This window comes from Phyllobates terribilis, unplaced genomic scaffold (assembly GCF_046119375.1).
Source record: "Phyllobates terribilis strain yellow unplaced genomic scaffold, ASM4611937v1 Scaffold_5__5_contigs__length_657084704, whole genome shotgun sequence".
NCBI lineage: Eukaryota > Metazoa > Chordata > Amphibia > Anura > Dendrobatidae > Phyllobates > Phyllobates terribilis.
Genome location: NW_027362765.1, coordinates 572,938,235 through 572,954,964, shown reverse-complemented (window position 1 = coordinate 572,954,964; position 16,730 = coordinate 572,938,235). Strand labels below are relative to the sequence as shown.

General features: G+C 48.9%; 3 pseudogenes; 2 read left to right on the top strand and 1 right to left on the bottom strand.

Moving 5' to 3' along the window:
* Positions 1-1,672: 1,672 nt before the first annotated feature.
* LOC141150945 (U2 spliceosomal RNA) lies at positions 1,673-1,772 on the top strand (annotated as a pseudogene).
* A 686-nt stretch (positions 1,773-2,458) lies between these two features.
* Positions 2,459-2,557, top strand: LOC141150879 (U2 spliceosomal RNA; annotated as a pseudogene).
* A 382-nt stretch (positions 2,558-2,939) lies between these two features.
* Positions 2,940-3,057, bottom strand: LOC141150883 (U2 spliceosomal RNA; annotated as a pseudogene).
* Positions 3,058-16,730: the final 13,673 nt, after the last annotated feature.

Below are 16,730 nucleotides of genomic sequence, written 5' to 3'. Positions count from 1 at the left end.
AGGGTGTCAAACTCAGTTGTATGTGGCAGTCCTACAGATGTTAATAAGTTCTTAATGTCGACTACGCCACCCGTTGTATTGCGGTCACTATGGCCGCTGCTGCAGCAGGGTCCGCTGAGGCTGATGGTGTAGGTGCAGCTTGTGATGGTATAACCCCCAACGGGTGGGGTATAGCCTCAGGGGGTCAGGTGCAGAGGATGGGGGTTGTGGTGGTGCAGCATAGGTGTTAAAGGAAGACAGAGTCGGGTTATGCAGTTAAGGGTATTTACTCACTGCTGATGTTCCGGTCACTCCAGCTTCAAGTGACCTCCCGAGCCGTGCTGCGTCCACCAGGTCCTGGATCCAGCCAACCCCCAAGCGAGTCCGGAGCGTGACCCTGAGCTCTCCTTCTGTCCTTTCTCTGGCCGTCCCCACTATTGATCCACCCAGGTCCAGCTCCCTCGGGCCTTCTGTTGGGAGACCCTTGGCCTTGGGTTCCCTGACCCTCCACGTGGTATGCCTTCGTGGTGGATATGGTGGGTGGCCGTGGCAGACGCTGCCCACGGCCTCCGGTCTCTGGCTGGGGTGTGTTTTTGCCCCCACCAGCTTGGGTTCCGGTACCCTGATGCCGACTCTTCACCCGGGGATTTAATTTGGGGTCTTAGAGTCCTTTCTTCTGTTTCCCCCTCTGGGTCTCTCTCTCTCCTCTCTCACTCTGGGTCTCTCTTCTCCTCCGCTCGCTGACTTTCTCTCTGCAACTGACCCTGTTCTTAGTTGGTGCCCACCTTATATACACCCTCTATGTGTGAGCTCAGGTGACCAGCACCCAATGAGCTCCTATCTTTACCCAGGCTGCTCCCCCTATCTGCCCCTACACTACTTGGGATGTACCACCCCCCTCCCACTCCAGCCAGGAACAGACTCGGTCGTACCTGCACATTTCTAAGTGGGAGTACCGTCGGCCTGTTCCTCGGAAATGGGATGTGTGTAGTGCATGCAGCCTACCGAGCCCAGTTCCACACTCCATCCTTACCCGGGAGTGGAATATCACACCTCTGGGTTGAGGTGCAATACCCCTGTAGCAGCCGAATCCTCAGGGTGCTACAAATTTGTTGTCTTTTGAGTTGTTTATGTTTGGTTTGGGAATATGTGATGGGATGTAGGAGAGAGTCTTGTGGTTGATGCTTGCGTGAATAAAGGAAGTGTTATGGGATGTGAGAAATGTGTATGTGTTTAAAAGGAAGGAAATTGTGATAAAGGATTGTATTTTGGGTAAGATATATGTGTGTTTCCTATAGGACAAAAAGAGGAGAGGGGAAGTGGATGCGGAGGGAATATGGAAAGTTAAAAAGTGGAGATTTTTTGTTAATACTTCTTGATTTGTTTTCTGTGTGATGCTTAAAAAGAATTAAAAATTTTCCAGTGATGATGGGAACAGAATTTGTGTCGTGGAGTTGATGCAGCTGTTTAGAAGGAAATTCCTTTGGTCGTGAACATAGACCATGGATTTCCCCATCTGAGGACTTATGCAGATTAAAAACATGTGGGGCGCATCTGCAACAAGCAGTATAGTTGTTTTAAGGTGTCTACTGATGAACAACATGTCTTTCTAAGGGGAGTCTTTGTCCCTTTCCCTACAATGGGTACCTTCTTGGGGCCAGAGTGCCGCCATAGGCCAAAACCAATTCAGGTAATTGCTTCTTGGCCTTTTGGTAAGATCAAGTGTAGTATCTTTTCTTATCAGTTTAATATCTGATATGTCCCCTATATGTCCACCTATTTTCACACATTCTCCTCTCCTCTCCTCCCTAATGTCCCACGTGCCTTAAGACCGGGAAGGGTGGGGTGTAGAGAGGGTAACTAATTATTGAACAAATGAACAGCGGTCCCCCCTGCTCCCCAGTCTGTAGGCTCCCTACAGACTGAAGCTGGCTGCTGCAGCACAGCTAGACAAAAGCCAGGAGCCCATTATGACACGTGGAATGTCTGTTCCATTCTTCCATTCTTGCAATATTCCATTGTCCCATTGTTAGAGGGCAATGGAACAATAAGACAATGAAATAATGCAAGAATGCAAGAATGGAAGAATGGATCAGACATTGCACATGTCATAATGGGCTTCTGACTTTTATCTGGCAGTGCTGCAGCAGCCAGCATCAGTCTGTAGGGAGCCTACAGACTGGGAAGCAGGGGGGACCGCTGCTCTTTTGTTCATTAATTAGTTATCCTCTCAACCCCCCTCCCCTGGTCTTGAGGCGCATGGGACATTGGGGGGGGATGGGGCAATGTGTGTAAATAGGTGGACTTATGCAGATTAAAAAAGTGTGGGGGGCATCTGCAACAAGCAGTATAGTTGTGGGTTTTAAGGTGTCTATTGATGAACAACATGTCTTCCTAAGGGGAGTCTTTGTCCATATCCCTACAATGGGTGCCTTCTTGGGGCCAGGGTGCAGCCCATAGGCCAAAACCAATTCAGGTAATCTCTTCTCGGCCTTTTGGCTAAGATCAAATGTAGTATCTTTTCTTATCAGTTTAATATCTGATACGTCCTCTATACATCCACCTATTTTCACACATTCTCCTCCCTCTCACCACTAATGTCCCACGCGCCTCAAGACCGGGAAGAGTGTTGGGTAGAGAGGTTAACTAATTATTGAACAAATGGTCAGTGGTCCCTTCTGCTTCCCAGTGTGTAGGCTCCCTACAGACTGAAGCTGGCTGCTAAGAATGGAAGCTAACAATGGGACAATGGAATAATGCAAGAATGGAAAAATGGAACAGACAATGCACGTGTCATAATGGGCTCCTGGCTTTTATCTACCTGTGCTGCAGCAGCCAGCCAGCTTCAGTCTGTAGGGAGCCTACAGATGGGGAAGCAGGGGGGACTGCTGCTCGTTTGTTCAATAATTAGTTACCCTCTCTACACCCCACTCGTCCTGGTCTTGAGGCGCGTGGGACATTAGGGGTGAGAGGGAGGAGAATGTGTGAAAATAGGTGGACGTATAGGGGACATATCAGATATTAAACTGATAAGAAAAGATACTGCACTTGATCTTAGCCAAAAAGCCGAGAAGCGATTACCTGAATTGGTTTTGGCCTATGGCGGCACCCTGGCCCCAAAAAGGCACCAATTGTAGGGATAGGGACAAAGACTCCCCTTTGGAAGACATGTTGTTCATCAATAGACATTAGTGATGAGCGAGCATGCTCGCTACTGCTCGGTGCTCGCCCGAACATCTCACTGCTCGAGATGCTCAGCGCTCGCCGAGTATTTACGGGGTTGCTCGGTGGAAGCTAGGATCCCCTCCCTGCATGTTTGGCGCTCTTTAGAGCACCAATCAACATGCAAGGATTGCCTGCCACTCACTGTAATGCTGTAGCCATGTTGGTTGTGGCATTACAGTGATTGGCTGGCCGCACAGCGTCATCGGGTCTATATGAGACCTGGTGCCGCTGTGCTCTTCACAGTCCCTCTGGAATCAGGCAGAGTAGGGAGAGGTGCTGCTGCGTCAGGGAGAGATTTGCTTGTGTATTAGGTAGTGTAGGGAGAAAAACCGTACATTACACATATCCATCTTAACAAACAGTCCTTTTGAGGACTAACTAATCCATCTGCAGAGATATCAGGCAGGCAGTGTATATAGGCAGGCAGGCAGGGTATATAACAGACTGCAGTGCATATAGCACAAGAGGCTTCATTCCAATTCTGCCTTCTGCTGCTGTTAGATATTTCTATACAAAGCCTCAGGTCTCAGGGGCCAGGAATACTTTTTTTTGGATCTTAAACCTCATTATTTGCTTAAAAAGCAATCCAGAGAACACTGTCTTTCTGCGCCATTTGATTGTTGGCACTGCAGAATACAGCCAGGTCCTTTCCATATTACAGCGGTAGAAATCCAGCTATTTAAAACTGTTTTCTCCGTCAAACGGATCACATATAAGTTGTCAGAAATTACTGCCATTTCTGGCCTCCATTAAAAATTTCCTTTAGTGTGTCAGTGAAGCAATTCACATCAGTTTACTGTTCAAACTACTTACCTACAGGCAAGGTATTTAAAACTCTGTTTTCTCCGTCACACGGATCACATATACGTTGTCAGAAAATACTGCCATTTCTGGCCTCCATTAAATATTTCCATTAGTGTGTCAGTGAAGCAATTCACACCAGTTTGCTGTACAAACTACTTACCTACAGGCCAGGCATTTAAAACTCTGTTTTCTCCGTCACACGGATCACATATAAGTTCGCTCCAAACTCAGTCATTTGTAGTGAGCGTGGAAGATACTGTCCTCCATTTAAAATGGGCAAGGCACGTGGCAAGTGACGGCGAACTGGACCTGATGGTGATGGTGCATGCAGAGTCCGAGGACAAGGCCGTGGGCAAGCTGAAATTGTGCCACAACAAACACCCACATCTTCTCGCCTGACCTTCCTGTCCCAATTCCTAGGGGACCGCAGCACACCACTATTGAACCCAGAGCAGTGTCAAAAAGTTGTTGGTTGGATAGCGGATAATGCTTCCAGTCACTTAGCCACCCCCACCACCACCACCCTGTCTTCCAGACGGTCAAGTCTCAGTAGCCGTGAGTCTGGACCGCATATTCCTCACCCTGATCCTCCTTCCTCCACCATGCCGAGTGCCCGGAGACAACTGATCCCACACTTGGACACTGTGAAGAGCTGTTCACTTTTCCATTTATTCTCTCGCCCGGTCCACTTGAAGCGGGGCAAGAGGTTATCGCTTGTAGCGATGCCCTAATATTTGAGCAGCCACGGTCACACGAAGGCGACGGTGGGAAAGTGTCACAAGAGGTGGACTATGATGAGACACAATTACCAGAAAGTCAGGAGGAGGACCAGGGTGCGGAAGTGGAAGACAAGGTAGTGGATGATATAGTAACTGACCCAACTTGGCAGGAGCACATGCAAAACGAGGACAGCAGCACACAGGGGGAGGGAGGCAAAGCACCCCAACAGGCAGGAAGAAGCAGTGTGGTGGCCGCAGACAGAAGGCTGACAACCGTTCCCCATAACACCAACACGAAGGAAGTTGCCAGTACAACTGTTATGTCTTCCCGAGTCTGGTTGTTTTTTAAAGACTCTGCCGATAACCCCAAAAAGGACATTAGCATCACCTGCCAGGCCAACATCAGCAGGGGTGGCAAAACGACCAGCCTGACCACCACCAGCATAATCAGACACATGGCAGCAAAGCATCTGACTTTGTGGGCCCTCGCTATTCAGTTCAGACTCCACACATAAGACCTCAGGAGTGGACATGGATGTCAGATATATGTACCATCCTCCAAAACTTTGAGGACTCCACCAAGATGGTGAGCGGCAATGATGCCATATTTAGAGTCACCATCCCCCTTCTGTGCCTTCTGAAATGCTCTCTGCTCACAATCAAAGAGGATGCATTGCAGGAGGAGCACGATGAGATGGAGCAAGGAACGATACAGGGTGATTACACACAGCCAAGCCTCATCTCATCCCAACGTGGATTGTGTGACAATGAGGAAGAGGAAGAGGAGGAAGGACAGGAGCTAGTTTCATGCACTATAGACGGTACTACCTGCACAGCTGTCATACCGTCTGTTCAGCATGGATGGCCAGAGGACAGAGAGGAGGAGGAGGAGAGCATGATCAGTCATCCTCTTGGTGAGGACATGAAAGTCTTGCCTGTTAGTAGTCTGGCACGCATGGCTGAGTTTATGTTACGCTGCCTTTCCCATGACCCTCGCGTTCTCAAAATTTTGGGTGACAGTCATTACTGGTTGGTGACACTTCTAGACCCATGCTACAAGGAGAACTTTATATCTCTTATTCCTGAGGCGGACAGGTCTACAAAAATGGGGGTGTACCAGAAGGCCCTTGTTGCGGAACTATTAAAAAAATTACCATCTGAAAACGCTGGCGGCAGAGGGTACACTTTGCTGGACAACCAAGGGGTACAGGCGAGAGAGACAAAACTTCAATCCAGCAGAGGCAGGGGAACACTGTCAAAGTTATGGGAGAGTTTTCTCAGACCCTCCCATCGTGCAGGTCATGAGGCTCGGGGTATTCTCACAAGGAGTGCAAAATTTTGGAAGATGCTGAGGGAGTACCTTGCCGACCGTACCAACGTCCTCTGTGATTCATCTGTGCCTTATAATTATTGGGTATCCAAGCTGGATACGTGGACTGAACTGGCTCCCTATGCCTTGGAGGTCCTGGCCTGCCCTGCCGCCAGCGTTTTATCAGAGCGGGTTTTTAGTGCCGCTGGTTGAATTATAACTGATAAGCGCATCCGCCTGTCAACTGAAAATGCTGACAGGCTGATTCTTATAAAAATGAACAAGGGCTGGATTGGGCCAGACTTCTCAACACCACCGAATGATAGCAGCATAACATAAACTCAAATCCAGTGTCTTTTCTTGGGAGGTGTATTCCCATGCACCTTTTCACACCCACACATGGGTATACGCTTCCTTATTTTGGCTATTTGCTCTTGTCCTCCTCCTTCTCCTCATCCTCCACCACCATATCACCAGGATGACTGTGGCTCATGATGCAACACCCACATAATTTTTTTAAAGGGTGTTTATGATGCCAGTAAAAAAAATTTTTTTTATACAGTATGTTCATGTATACCCCCCAGGGATAAATGTTTGTCAGCCCATACACTTGTAAATGGGCATTACAAGTATAGGAGGCCTGCTCCTTTCTAATGGGAACATTTTTTATGAGGCCCTCCTCCACGTCTCTTCCAAGGGGTATTGAAGTGCCTCCAAATTTTTGGCAGCCCTTGCATTCACTGCATAGGCCAACACTATGGAAGACTCTCTCCTTTCTAATGGGAATTTGTCGTTACTGTAGCCCTGCTATATGTCTCTTTAAATTGTTAGTGGGACTTTTCCTAAAATTTTTCAGCCGTTGGACTCACTGCATATAGCAGACCCTCTCCTTTCTAATGGGAACATGTCGTACTTGTTACTGTGACCCTGCTCTGTGTGTCTTTAAATTCTTAGTGGGGTTTTTCCTAAAATTGGTCAGCCGTTGGACTCACTGCATACCCTATAACTGTATAGCAGACTCTCTCCTTTCTAATGGGAATTTGTCATTACTGTGGCCCTGCTCTATGTGTCTTTAAATTCTTGGTGGTGTTTTTCCCAAATTTTGGCAGCCCTTGCAGTCACAGCATGGGCATTACCACTATAGGAGACCCGCTCCTTTATAATGGGAACATTTTTTTTACTGAGACCCTCCTCTATGTCTCTTCAAAGGGGTATTGGGTTGCGTCCAAATTTTGGCAGCCCTTGCAGTCACTGGATACGCAATAACAGTATAGGAGACCCATTTGTTAATAATAAGAACAACAAAGCATAGCCGGCTGATGGCTCTCTAACGATAGCGAGGGCCAACTGCTGCCCTTTTAAGAATAGTAAGGGCTGCCTGATGGCCCTATAAAAATAGGCTTTATGACTTTCAGAGTCCCTCCATCATAAATAAAACGGGATGTGTCTGATAATGTTTCACACACCACATTGCCAGATAAGGTTGTAAAATGTTAAAATGACATTTCCTGGTGAATGCATTTGTCTTAAAAAATAACATAAAACAAAACAATAGGATCTTTCTTTAGTATAAAAAACAGGGTCACCAATTTAACCTCAATGTAATCACATTGTTCAGCTCCTGCACCTCCTGCCCCATCTCTGAAATGACCACATCAGTCACAAGCTGACAGCACTGCAGCACTGCCTTGGCCAAGCGGCAACAGGCTGTGCTGAAGATAACATGCTTAATTGACAAATTGCCCAGCGCTGCAGAGTTGTTGAAAGCTGTAACACAGCAGCTTGATTTGTGGCTCTCACCGCTGAACATACAGCCAGGCATGGTCATGTGTGACAATGGGCGGAACCTGGTGAAGGAGAAATGACATCCAGAGTAGATACGGTTTCCCTCTATGCCAGTCCTTTCACCGAGCTAAATACAACTCTCAGCAAAAAAAGCTGTTGACTGGCTCCGTACCATCCCTGGCCACATTCACCTGTCCACGTGTTTTTGGGTAGGTGGTCCTTCCCAGTAAGTGCACTGAGGAGGGCACGGGTAATGTTGTGGGACCCGTGCTTGTGGAAGGCGGAGACGATACCGGGAAAAATAATGACGGCTGGGGACAGAGTATGGATACACGGTCGCCGCCGCCATAAGATTGTGGACAGGTTCCGCTTTCACGAGCCTAAAAGGCCATATTTCAAGTGCAAGCAGCTGCCCAGAAATCTAGCAGTTTAGTGTTGTGGCCTGTGGGTGGTTGGGTGGCTGGCTGCATACTTGCCCTTGCATTCCAAGTAACAGAAAACTAAGCAGATGGTGGCCTCTATGATCATTATGGCCTCACCTCGGCACTATGAACTCTCCTGAAGGAGAAGCCAGGGTCTGCCGGAGGAGTCTCCGGTTCTCTGGTGGGCTCTTTCAACCCTGCTGAGAAGCAGCCCTGGCTAAGAAAAGTGTGGGGGAAGGTTCCCGGACACTCTATGGCTGCTTTTTTAATGTGGATCGGACATGCTTATGAATGCTTATGAATGTTATTTCTTAAACCGCATTGCAGATCAGGCCATTGTCCAACTCTGTATTCATGAAATTAAATGCGCAAAGAAAGATGTTTGTGTGTCAAAGCACCACCGAGAAGTGCGAGTTGATGTTGGATGGGCTGCCATTGCTTCTGCAACAAGAAATAACACCCAGGGTAGATACGGTTTCCCTCTATGCCAGTCCTTTCACTCAGCTAAATACAACTCTCAGTAAAAAAAAGCTGTGGACTGGCTCCGTACAGTCCCTGGCCACATTCACCTGTCCACGTGTTTGTGGTTAGACGGTCCTTCCCAGTAAGTGCACTGGGGAGGGAACGGGTAATGTTGTGGGACCCGTGCTTGTGGAAGGTGGAGACGACACCGGGAGAAACAGTGGCTGCTGGGGACCGAGTATGGACACCCGGCCGCCGCCGACATGGGGTTATGAAAAGCTTCCGCTTTCGCGAGCCTAAAAGGCCTCATTTCAAGTGCAAGCAGCTGTCAAAAATGTATCAGTATAGTATTGCAGCCTGTGGGTTGGTGGGTGGCTGGCTGCATACTTGCGCTTGCATTCCAAGGAATGGGGTAGGGACAACTGAATGCTGCACTGGGACAAGGACGTGGACGGTGATTGTTGCAAGTCTGCAACGACAGGTGCATGGCGGGAGGCATCTTCGCATGTGACTCACCCCCTGGGCCGTGTGGGGAACCCGGAACCGGGCCTTTTGTGGGATGCTGGGGGTTGTAGTCTCCGCGTGGCGATGACCCGGTCCATGGCTCAGGGTGGTCAAACCGAATGGCAGTCTGTTTGTTGTATTTTAAATGTCCGACTACGCCACCCCTGGATTGCGGTCAGGATGAACCGCCGCTGCAAGGCAGACCGCTGAGGCTTGTGTTGTGGGTGCAGCAGAGTGTAGTACAACTCCCCACGGGAGGAGTGTAGCCTCAGGGCAGTGTATGCGGAAGATGGGGGTGATGGTGCAGGAGTAGCAGTGACAACACAGAGTCAGTGATGCAGTCCAGGGTCTTTACTCACAGTTCTTATTATCCAGACCACTTCTGCAGGTAACGGCTGCCCACGTCGCACTGTGCTCACCAGGTGAGGGGCTCGGCCTACTCCTAGGTAACTTTGGAGCGTTTCACAGGACCCCCTTTGTGTGTCCTTTCTCTGGCCTGTCATACCCCGCCAGTGACCTCGCTTCTGTCCAGCTGCCTCGGGCCTTCTCGGGCAAACGTTGGTGCCGTTTCCCTGACCCTATGTGGTGCCTTCCTAGCGGGTGTAGCGAGGGGCTCCGCCACTTGAAATGTCGCAGCCTCCGGTTTCTAGCTGAGGGTAGTTCCCCGCCTCCACTAGTTTCGGGGACTGGTCTCCCCCTTGGTCTGACCCCCCTACTCTGGTAGCGACGGGCGTGCTGTGGCGACTGGCCGGTCCGCACCCCTGGGGTCCCTTCACTCCTCTTCCTGGAGCCTCCTTCTCTCCTCTCCTTTCCCAGGCTCAGGCCTCCTGACAGGGCCTGCCTGTGGAGCAGAGCCCATGCAGAGGCTCTGCTCCCTGTCTTCTCCTCTCACTCTGAGCTGACTCACTTCACTTCTCTTTCAGTGCTGGCTGGGCCTCACAGGCTAGGCCCGCCTCCGGAGCAGAGCTCCACAGAGACCTGCTCTGTCACATCTTCCCTCTGACTGAACACTGATCTAAGATGGTGCCCACCTTTTATACCTCCCTCCAGGTGCACCCAGGAACTGCTTCCTCCCTGCTCCTGCACTACCGGGTTCCCCCTTCCTCGGTGTTCCCTCCTCCCCACTCCAGCCAGGGACAGGGACTGTCGTGCTCTACTTGGAGCATATCGGTCGCCCTGCCCCCCGGAAATGTGGTGTAATGCAATTTTTCTTTTAGAGGTTACGGTCATTATACAAAACTTTTCACTTTCAATATGACTTTCAGCATACAAATTTAAAACGGATTGTCTAGTAGAAAACATAAAACTCTTTCAGCAGCATTCTTGCGACGCAGTCTCTCTAACGGGTCACAGTCCCTGCCGCGACCAGGTGTCCATGTCACCCAACAAGGCGCAATCCTTCCAAGTGCAACAAACACCTTTAGGTATCTTTAGAGGGCACTTTAAGAAGTGCAACTATTTACAGATGTGGCAGCTCCCAGTCCTCAGCCGGATAGTTCACAGAAAGTTGGCTGCTCCCAGTCCTCAGCCGGATATTTTACACAAAGTTGGCTGCTCCCAGTTCTCAGCTGGCTACTACTCACAGACCCTTTTCGGGTAACTCTAATAAACACACAAACGTTCACAACAACCCTTAACCGGGTAAACTTTTCTGTAATCCGGCAAACTTCTCATACTCTGGAAGACGGCATGTTCTTTAACTTTTCACCCAGGCGGGTAACTATTTACAGTTCCTGATGTTGTTCATTAATATCGGTCTCCCTGCGCCTCATCCTCCTCAGGCTCGTCCAGGTCCTCCGCGTAGCAGGGTTCAGGATAGCGGTGCTCCCTCCGGGGAGGCTCTTGTCCACTGTAGGCTGGCCCAGCCGGGTCTTCAGCGCTGTAGGGTGAAGAACTGCTCTTTGTCTCCACCCTGTGGACATTCAGGGCATACCAGCCCCTCTCACCGCTGTGCCTGGTGCAGATGACGTGATCACCAGGGTACAGTTCTGGGGTGTGAGTGCCCGGGATAAGTGGTTCTGGCTGGGGGACAAGGGACGGTGCAGCGCCAGCTGCGTCCAGGACAGGGACATCACTCCTACCTGTTCCCGCGACCGCTTCAGCTCGGCCTATCACCTCCCGATCCATGAGAAGCTTCGCCGGGGCTTGGGCCCCGCTGATCACTTGCAGCGCCGCCCCCGGTGTACACGGCATGGAGAACTGCATTACCGTGGCAGCGGCCGTGCCTGCGGCTGAAGTTCCCTCCATCTTGGGCGTCTTCCTCCCCCCTGGTGAACCGCGGCCTACCTTCTCTTCTTTCTCCTCCGTAGGCCGCAGCTCCGTAGGCAATGGTCTGCGTTGAGGACCTGGCATCGCACACTGCTGACGTCAGCGCTCACTGGGCTCCTTCCAGGACCTTGCGCAGCGTCAGTGCGTGGGGCGGGGCTTCAGATTTCGTGCGCTTTCGGCGTCCACGCCCCTCTTCTTCCCGCGCAGCGTCCTGAAGATGGCGTCCAATGGCGGGAAAATGGCTGCGTATGGCGGGAAAACGGCTGCGGATGGCGGGAAACCTTCACCAAGGTAAGTATCTCAGTTTCTGAAAGCGCGCAGTACCTGGTGGTAGCGGGCACGAAATCCTGCCGACTACGCCAAAGTTGACTCACCCCCTGGGCCGTGTGGGGAACCCGGAACCGGGCCTTTTGTGGGATGCTGGGGGTTGTAGTCTCCGCGTGGCGATGACCCGGTCTTTGGCTCAGGGTGGTCAAACCGAATGTCAGTCTGTTTGTTGTATTTTAAATGTCCGACTACGCCACCCGTGGATTGCGGTCAGGATGAACCGCCGCTGCAAGGCAGACTGCTGAGGCTGGTGTTGTGGGTGCAGCAGAGTGTAGTACAACTCCCCACGGGAGGTGCCTTCCTAGCGGGTGTAGCGAGGGGCTGCGCCACTTGAAAAAGTTCCCCGCCTTCACTAGTTTCGGGGACCGGTCTCCCCCTTGGCCTGACCCCACTACTCCGGTAGCGACGGGCGTGCGGTGGCGACTGGCCGGTCCGCACCCCTGGGGTCCCTTCACTCCTCTTCCTGGAGCCTCCTTCTCTCCTCTCCTTTCCCAGGCTCAGGCCTCCTAACAGGGCCTGCCTGTGGAGCAGAGCCCATGCAGAGGCTCTGCTCCCTGTCTTCTCCTCTCACTCTGAGCTGACTCACTTCACTTCTCTTTCAGTGCTGGCTGGGCCTCACAGGCTAGGCCCGCCTCCGGAGCAGAGCTCCACAGAGACCTGCTCTGTCACATCTTCCCTCTGACTGAACACTGATCTAAGATGGTGCCCACCTTTTATACCTCCCTCTAGGTGCACCCAGGAACTGCTTCCTCCCTGCTCCTGCACTACCGGGTTCCCCCTTCCTCGGTGTTCTCTCCCCCCCACTCCAGCCAGGGACAGGGACTGTTGTGCCCTACTTGGAGCATATCAGTCGCCCTGCCCCCTGGAAATGTGGTGTAATGCATGCAGGTGTCAGGGTCCTGATCCACACTCCATCCTTACCTGGAAGTGAGATATCGCACTTCTGGTTGAGATGCAATAACTCTGTAGCGGCCGAACCCTCGGGGCGCTACACATGCGTTAAGGATCAGTTATGATGGGCACACTTTTAGACTGTGACCTGTGAGTCAGAAATGCTTCCAGAGTTCTTCCCCATGCTGTTCCCATGTCTTTTCAGCACTGTATGCATGTGTCTGATGATGTGTCACAAACCACATGGCCAGATAAGGTTGTAAAATGTTAAAATGACATTTCCTGGTGAATGCATTTGTCTTGGTTGAAAGCAATGCAAAAGTGCAAAAACACATCAAAAACGCTATGTGTGAACATAGCCCAAGGTGTGGAGGAGTATTTTTGTTTTTGGTTATTTATTTTGCCTTATATACAAGTCATTACCCTGGAAAGGATGTTCCTTAACATATTTCCAAGGAAAATCCATTTTGGTTTCGTTTTTGTATGTTTTATTGTGAGTCCATAAAAGTGGCGTAATACTTTGTCCACATTGTTGACAGCAGTGATCTGGGAATCAGAGATGCTTCCAGGGGTCTCCCTATGCTGTTCCCATGTCATTTGAGCACTGTTCCCATCGATTTGGGCAATTTTTAGGCCCTCTGCAGACCACCGGGGGGAGCCACCTGAAAAATGCTCGAGTTTCCCATAGACTTACATTGCGCTCGTTGCTCGGGTCGAGTATTCCAATTTGCTCGACCCAAGCAACGAGTACCCGAGCATTTTAGTGCTCGCTCATCATTAATAGACAACTTAAAACCCACATCTATACTGCTTGTTGCAGATGCACCCCACACATTTTTAATCTGCATAAGTCCACCTATTTTCACACATTCTCCTCCTCCAGTGCCCCAATACCCTCTCTGGGTTGGGTAGAGAGGATAATTAATTAGTAAACAAGAGCCCAGATAAAAGCCAGGAGCCCATTATGATATGTGCAATGTCTGTTCCATTCTTGCATTATTACATTGTCCCATTGTTCCATTGCCCCCTAATAATGGAACAATAGAACAGACATTGCACATGTCATAATGGGCTCCTGGCTTTTATCTAGCTGTGCTGCAGCAGCCAGCTTCAGTCTGTAGGGAGCCTACAGACTGGGAAGCAGGGGGGACCGCTGCTCATTTGTTCATTAGTTAGTGCATAAGTCCAACTATTTTCACACATTCTCCCCCCTCCCCCAATGTCCCATGCACCTCAAGATCGGGGGGGGGGTAGAGAGGATAACTAATTAACCCTACAATGCTTATCGGTGGCCTTTTAGGCCCCGGTGCTTACTTTTTTGCTATTATCTGCAAAATTACTTTAGTTAGAATTTCGAAACCCTAGGTATTCCTCAAGTATGTCGTTGATGGTAATATCCAGTTGTTCATATAATTTTTTTGATAGGCATTTTGGCGTAACAATGCTTTTTTGGGGAAAACCACATCTGTACTGAACGGGGGACTTTTAAGGCCCCTGCTATTCTTATCATGTACTCAGCAGTGTTTGTGTCTCAAGTTACTTTATTTGTAGTCAGGGTTGCTGGTGGAGGGGCCAGGGGGTGGATCATGCCATGTGAAGATGTCATGTGATTTTGGGAGGGAGTGATAAGGCCTAGAAGGAAGACGTATCGCTTCTGCAAAAAATAAGTCCTGGAAAAATATCTCAAAAGAGGAACTTTATACAGTACAGACCAAAAGTTTGGACACACCTTCTCATTTAAAGATTTTTCTGTATTTTCATGACTTTGAAAATTGTACATTCACACTGAAGGCATCAAAACTATGAATTAACACATGCGGAATTATATACTTAACAAAAAAGTGAGAAACAACTGAAAATATGTCTTATATTCTAGGTTCTTCAAAGTAGCCACCTTTTGCTTTGATGACTACTTTGCACACTCTTGGCATTCTCTTGATGAGCTTCAAGAGGTAGTCACCGGAAATGGTTTTCACTTCACAGGTGTGCCCTGTCAGGTTTAATAAGTGGGATTTCTTGCCTTATAAATGGGGTTGGGACCATCAGTTGTGTTATGAAGAAGTCTGGTGGATACACAGCTGATAGTCCTACTGAATAGACTGTTAGAATTTGTATTATGGCAAGAAAAAAGCAGCTAAGTAAAGAAAAACGAGTGGCCATCATTACTTTAAGAAATGAAGGTCAGTCAGTGCGAAAAATTGGGAAAACTTTGAAAGTGTCCCCAAGTGCAGTTGCAAAAGCCATCAAGCGCTAGAAAGAAACTGGCTCACATGAGGACCGCCCCAGGAAAGGAAGACCAAGAGTCACCTCTGCTTCTGAGGATAAGTTTATCCGAGTCACCAGCCTCAGAAATCGTAGGTTAACAGCAGCTCAGATTAGAGACCAGGTCAATGCCACACAGAGTTCTAGCAGCAGACACATCTCTTCAACAACTGTTAAGAGGAGACTTTGTGCAGCAGGCCTTCATGGTAAAATAGCTGCTAGGAAACCACTGCTAAGGACAGACAACAAGCAGGAGAGACTTGTTTAGGCTAAAGAACATAAGGAATGGACATTAGACCAGTGGAAATCTGTGCTTTGGTCTGATGAGTCCAAATTTGAGATCTTTGGTTCCAACCACCGTGTCTTTGTGCGACGCAGAAAAGGTGAACGGATGGACTCTACATGCCTGGTTCCCACCGTGAAGCATGGAGGAGGTGTGATGGTGTGGGGGTGCTTTGCTGGTGACACTGTTGGGGATTTATTCAAAATTGAAGGCATACTGAACAAGCATGGCTACCACAGCATCTAGCAGCAGCATGCTATTCCATCCGGTTTGCGTTTAGTTGGACCATCATTTATTTTTCAACCGGACAATGACCCCAAACACACCTCCAGGCTGTGTAAGGGCTATTTGACCAAGAAGGAGAGTGATGGGGTGCTACGCCAGATGACCTGGCCTCCACAGTCACCAGACCTGAACCCAATCGAGATGGTTTGGAGTGAGCTGGACTGCAGAGTGAAGGCAAAAGGGCCAACAAGTGCTAAGCATCTCTGGGAACTCCTTCAAGATTGTTGGGAGACCATTTCCGGTGACTAACTCTTGAAGCTCATCAAGAGAATGCCAAGAGTGTGCAAAGCAGTCATCAAAGCAAAAGGTGGCTACTTGTAAGAACTTCGAATATAAGTCATATTTTCAGTTGTTTCACACTTTTTTGTTAACTATATAATTCCACATGTGTTAATTCATAGTTTTGATGCCTTCAGGGTGAATGTACAATTTTTATAGTCATGAAAATACAGAAAAATCTTTAAATGAGAAGGTGTGTCCAAACTTTTGGTCTGTACTGTACATATATTGGACTTTTAGTGCTGGCAGGGAGTCAAAAATCGTACGATGTTCCAATCAGAGAATTATTTCTGGACCCACTTTCTGATCCACACTATGAAGCGACAATGGCAGTGGACAGATATGAGGAAATTAGAAGAAACATTCGATTTGATAATAAGTGAACTCGTGCAGCGAGGTTCCAAACAGGCAAATTAGCCCCTATCAATTGTATCTGGAACATATTTATCAAAAATTGCACCAAACTTTGCAATCCTAATACTAATGTTACAGTAGATGAGCAACTTGTACCCTTCAGAGGACGTTGCATGTTCATGCAATACATGCCCTGTAAACCCGCCAAGTATGGATTAAAAATCTTCTGGATGTGTATTTCTGCAAATTATTATGGCATAAATGGGCTTATCTACTGTGTAAAAGAAGTTGATGCACCAGTACAGAAAGTTCTAGGGTCTGAGATTGTGAAAAACACTTGCAGTACCAGTATACAATTCAGGTAGAAACATTACTATGGATAGTTATTTTACCAATGTTGCACTGGGCAATTTTCTACTTGAAAAAGCTGTTACGCTTGTTGATACTATGAAGCCAAACCGACGAGAAATTCCTCAAGCAATGAAACACAATCCACAGCGAGCACTTTATGAGAGTGTCTTTGGTTTCAGCAACAAAGCAACACTGGTATCTTAGAAAACGAAGAAGGAGAA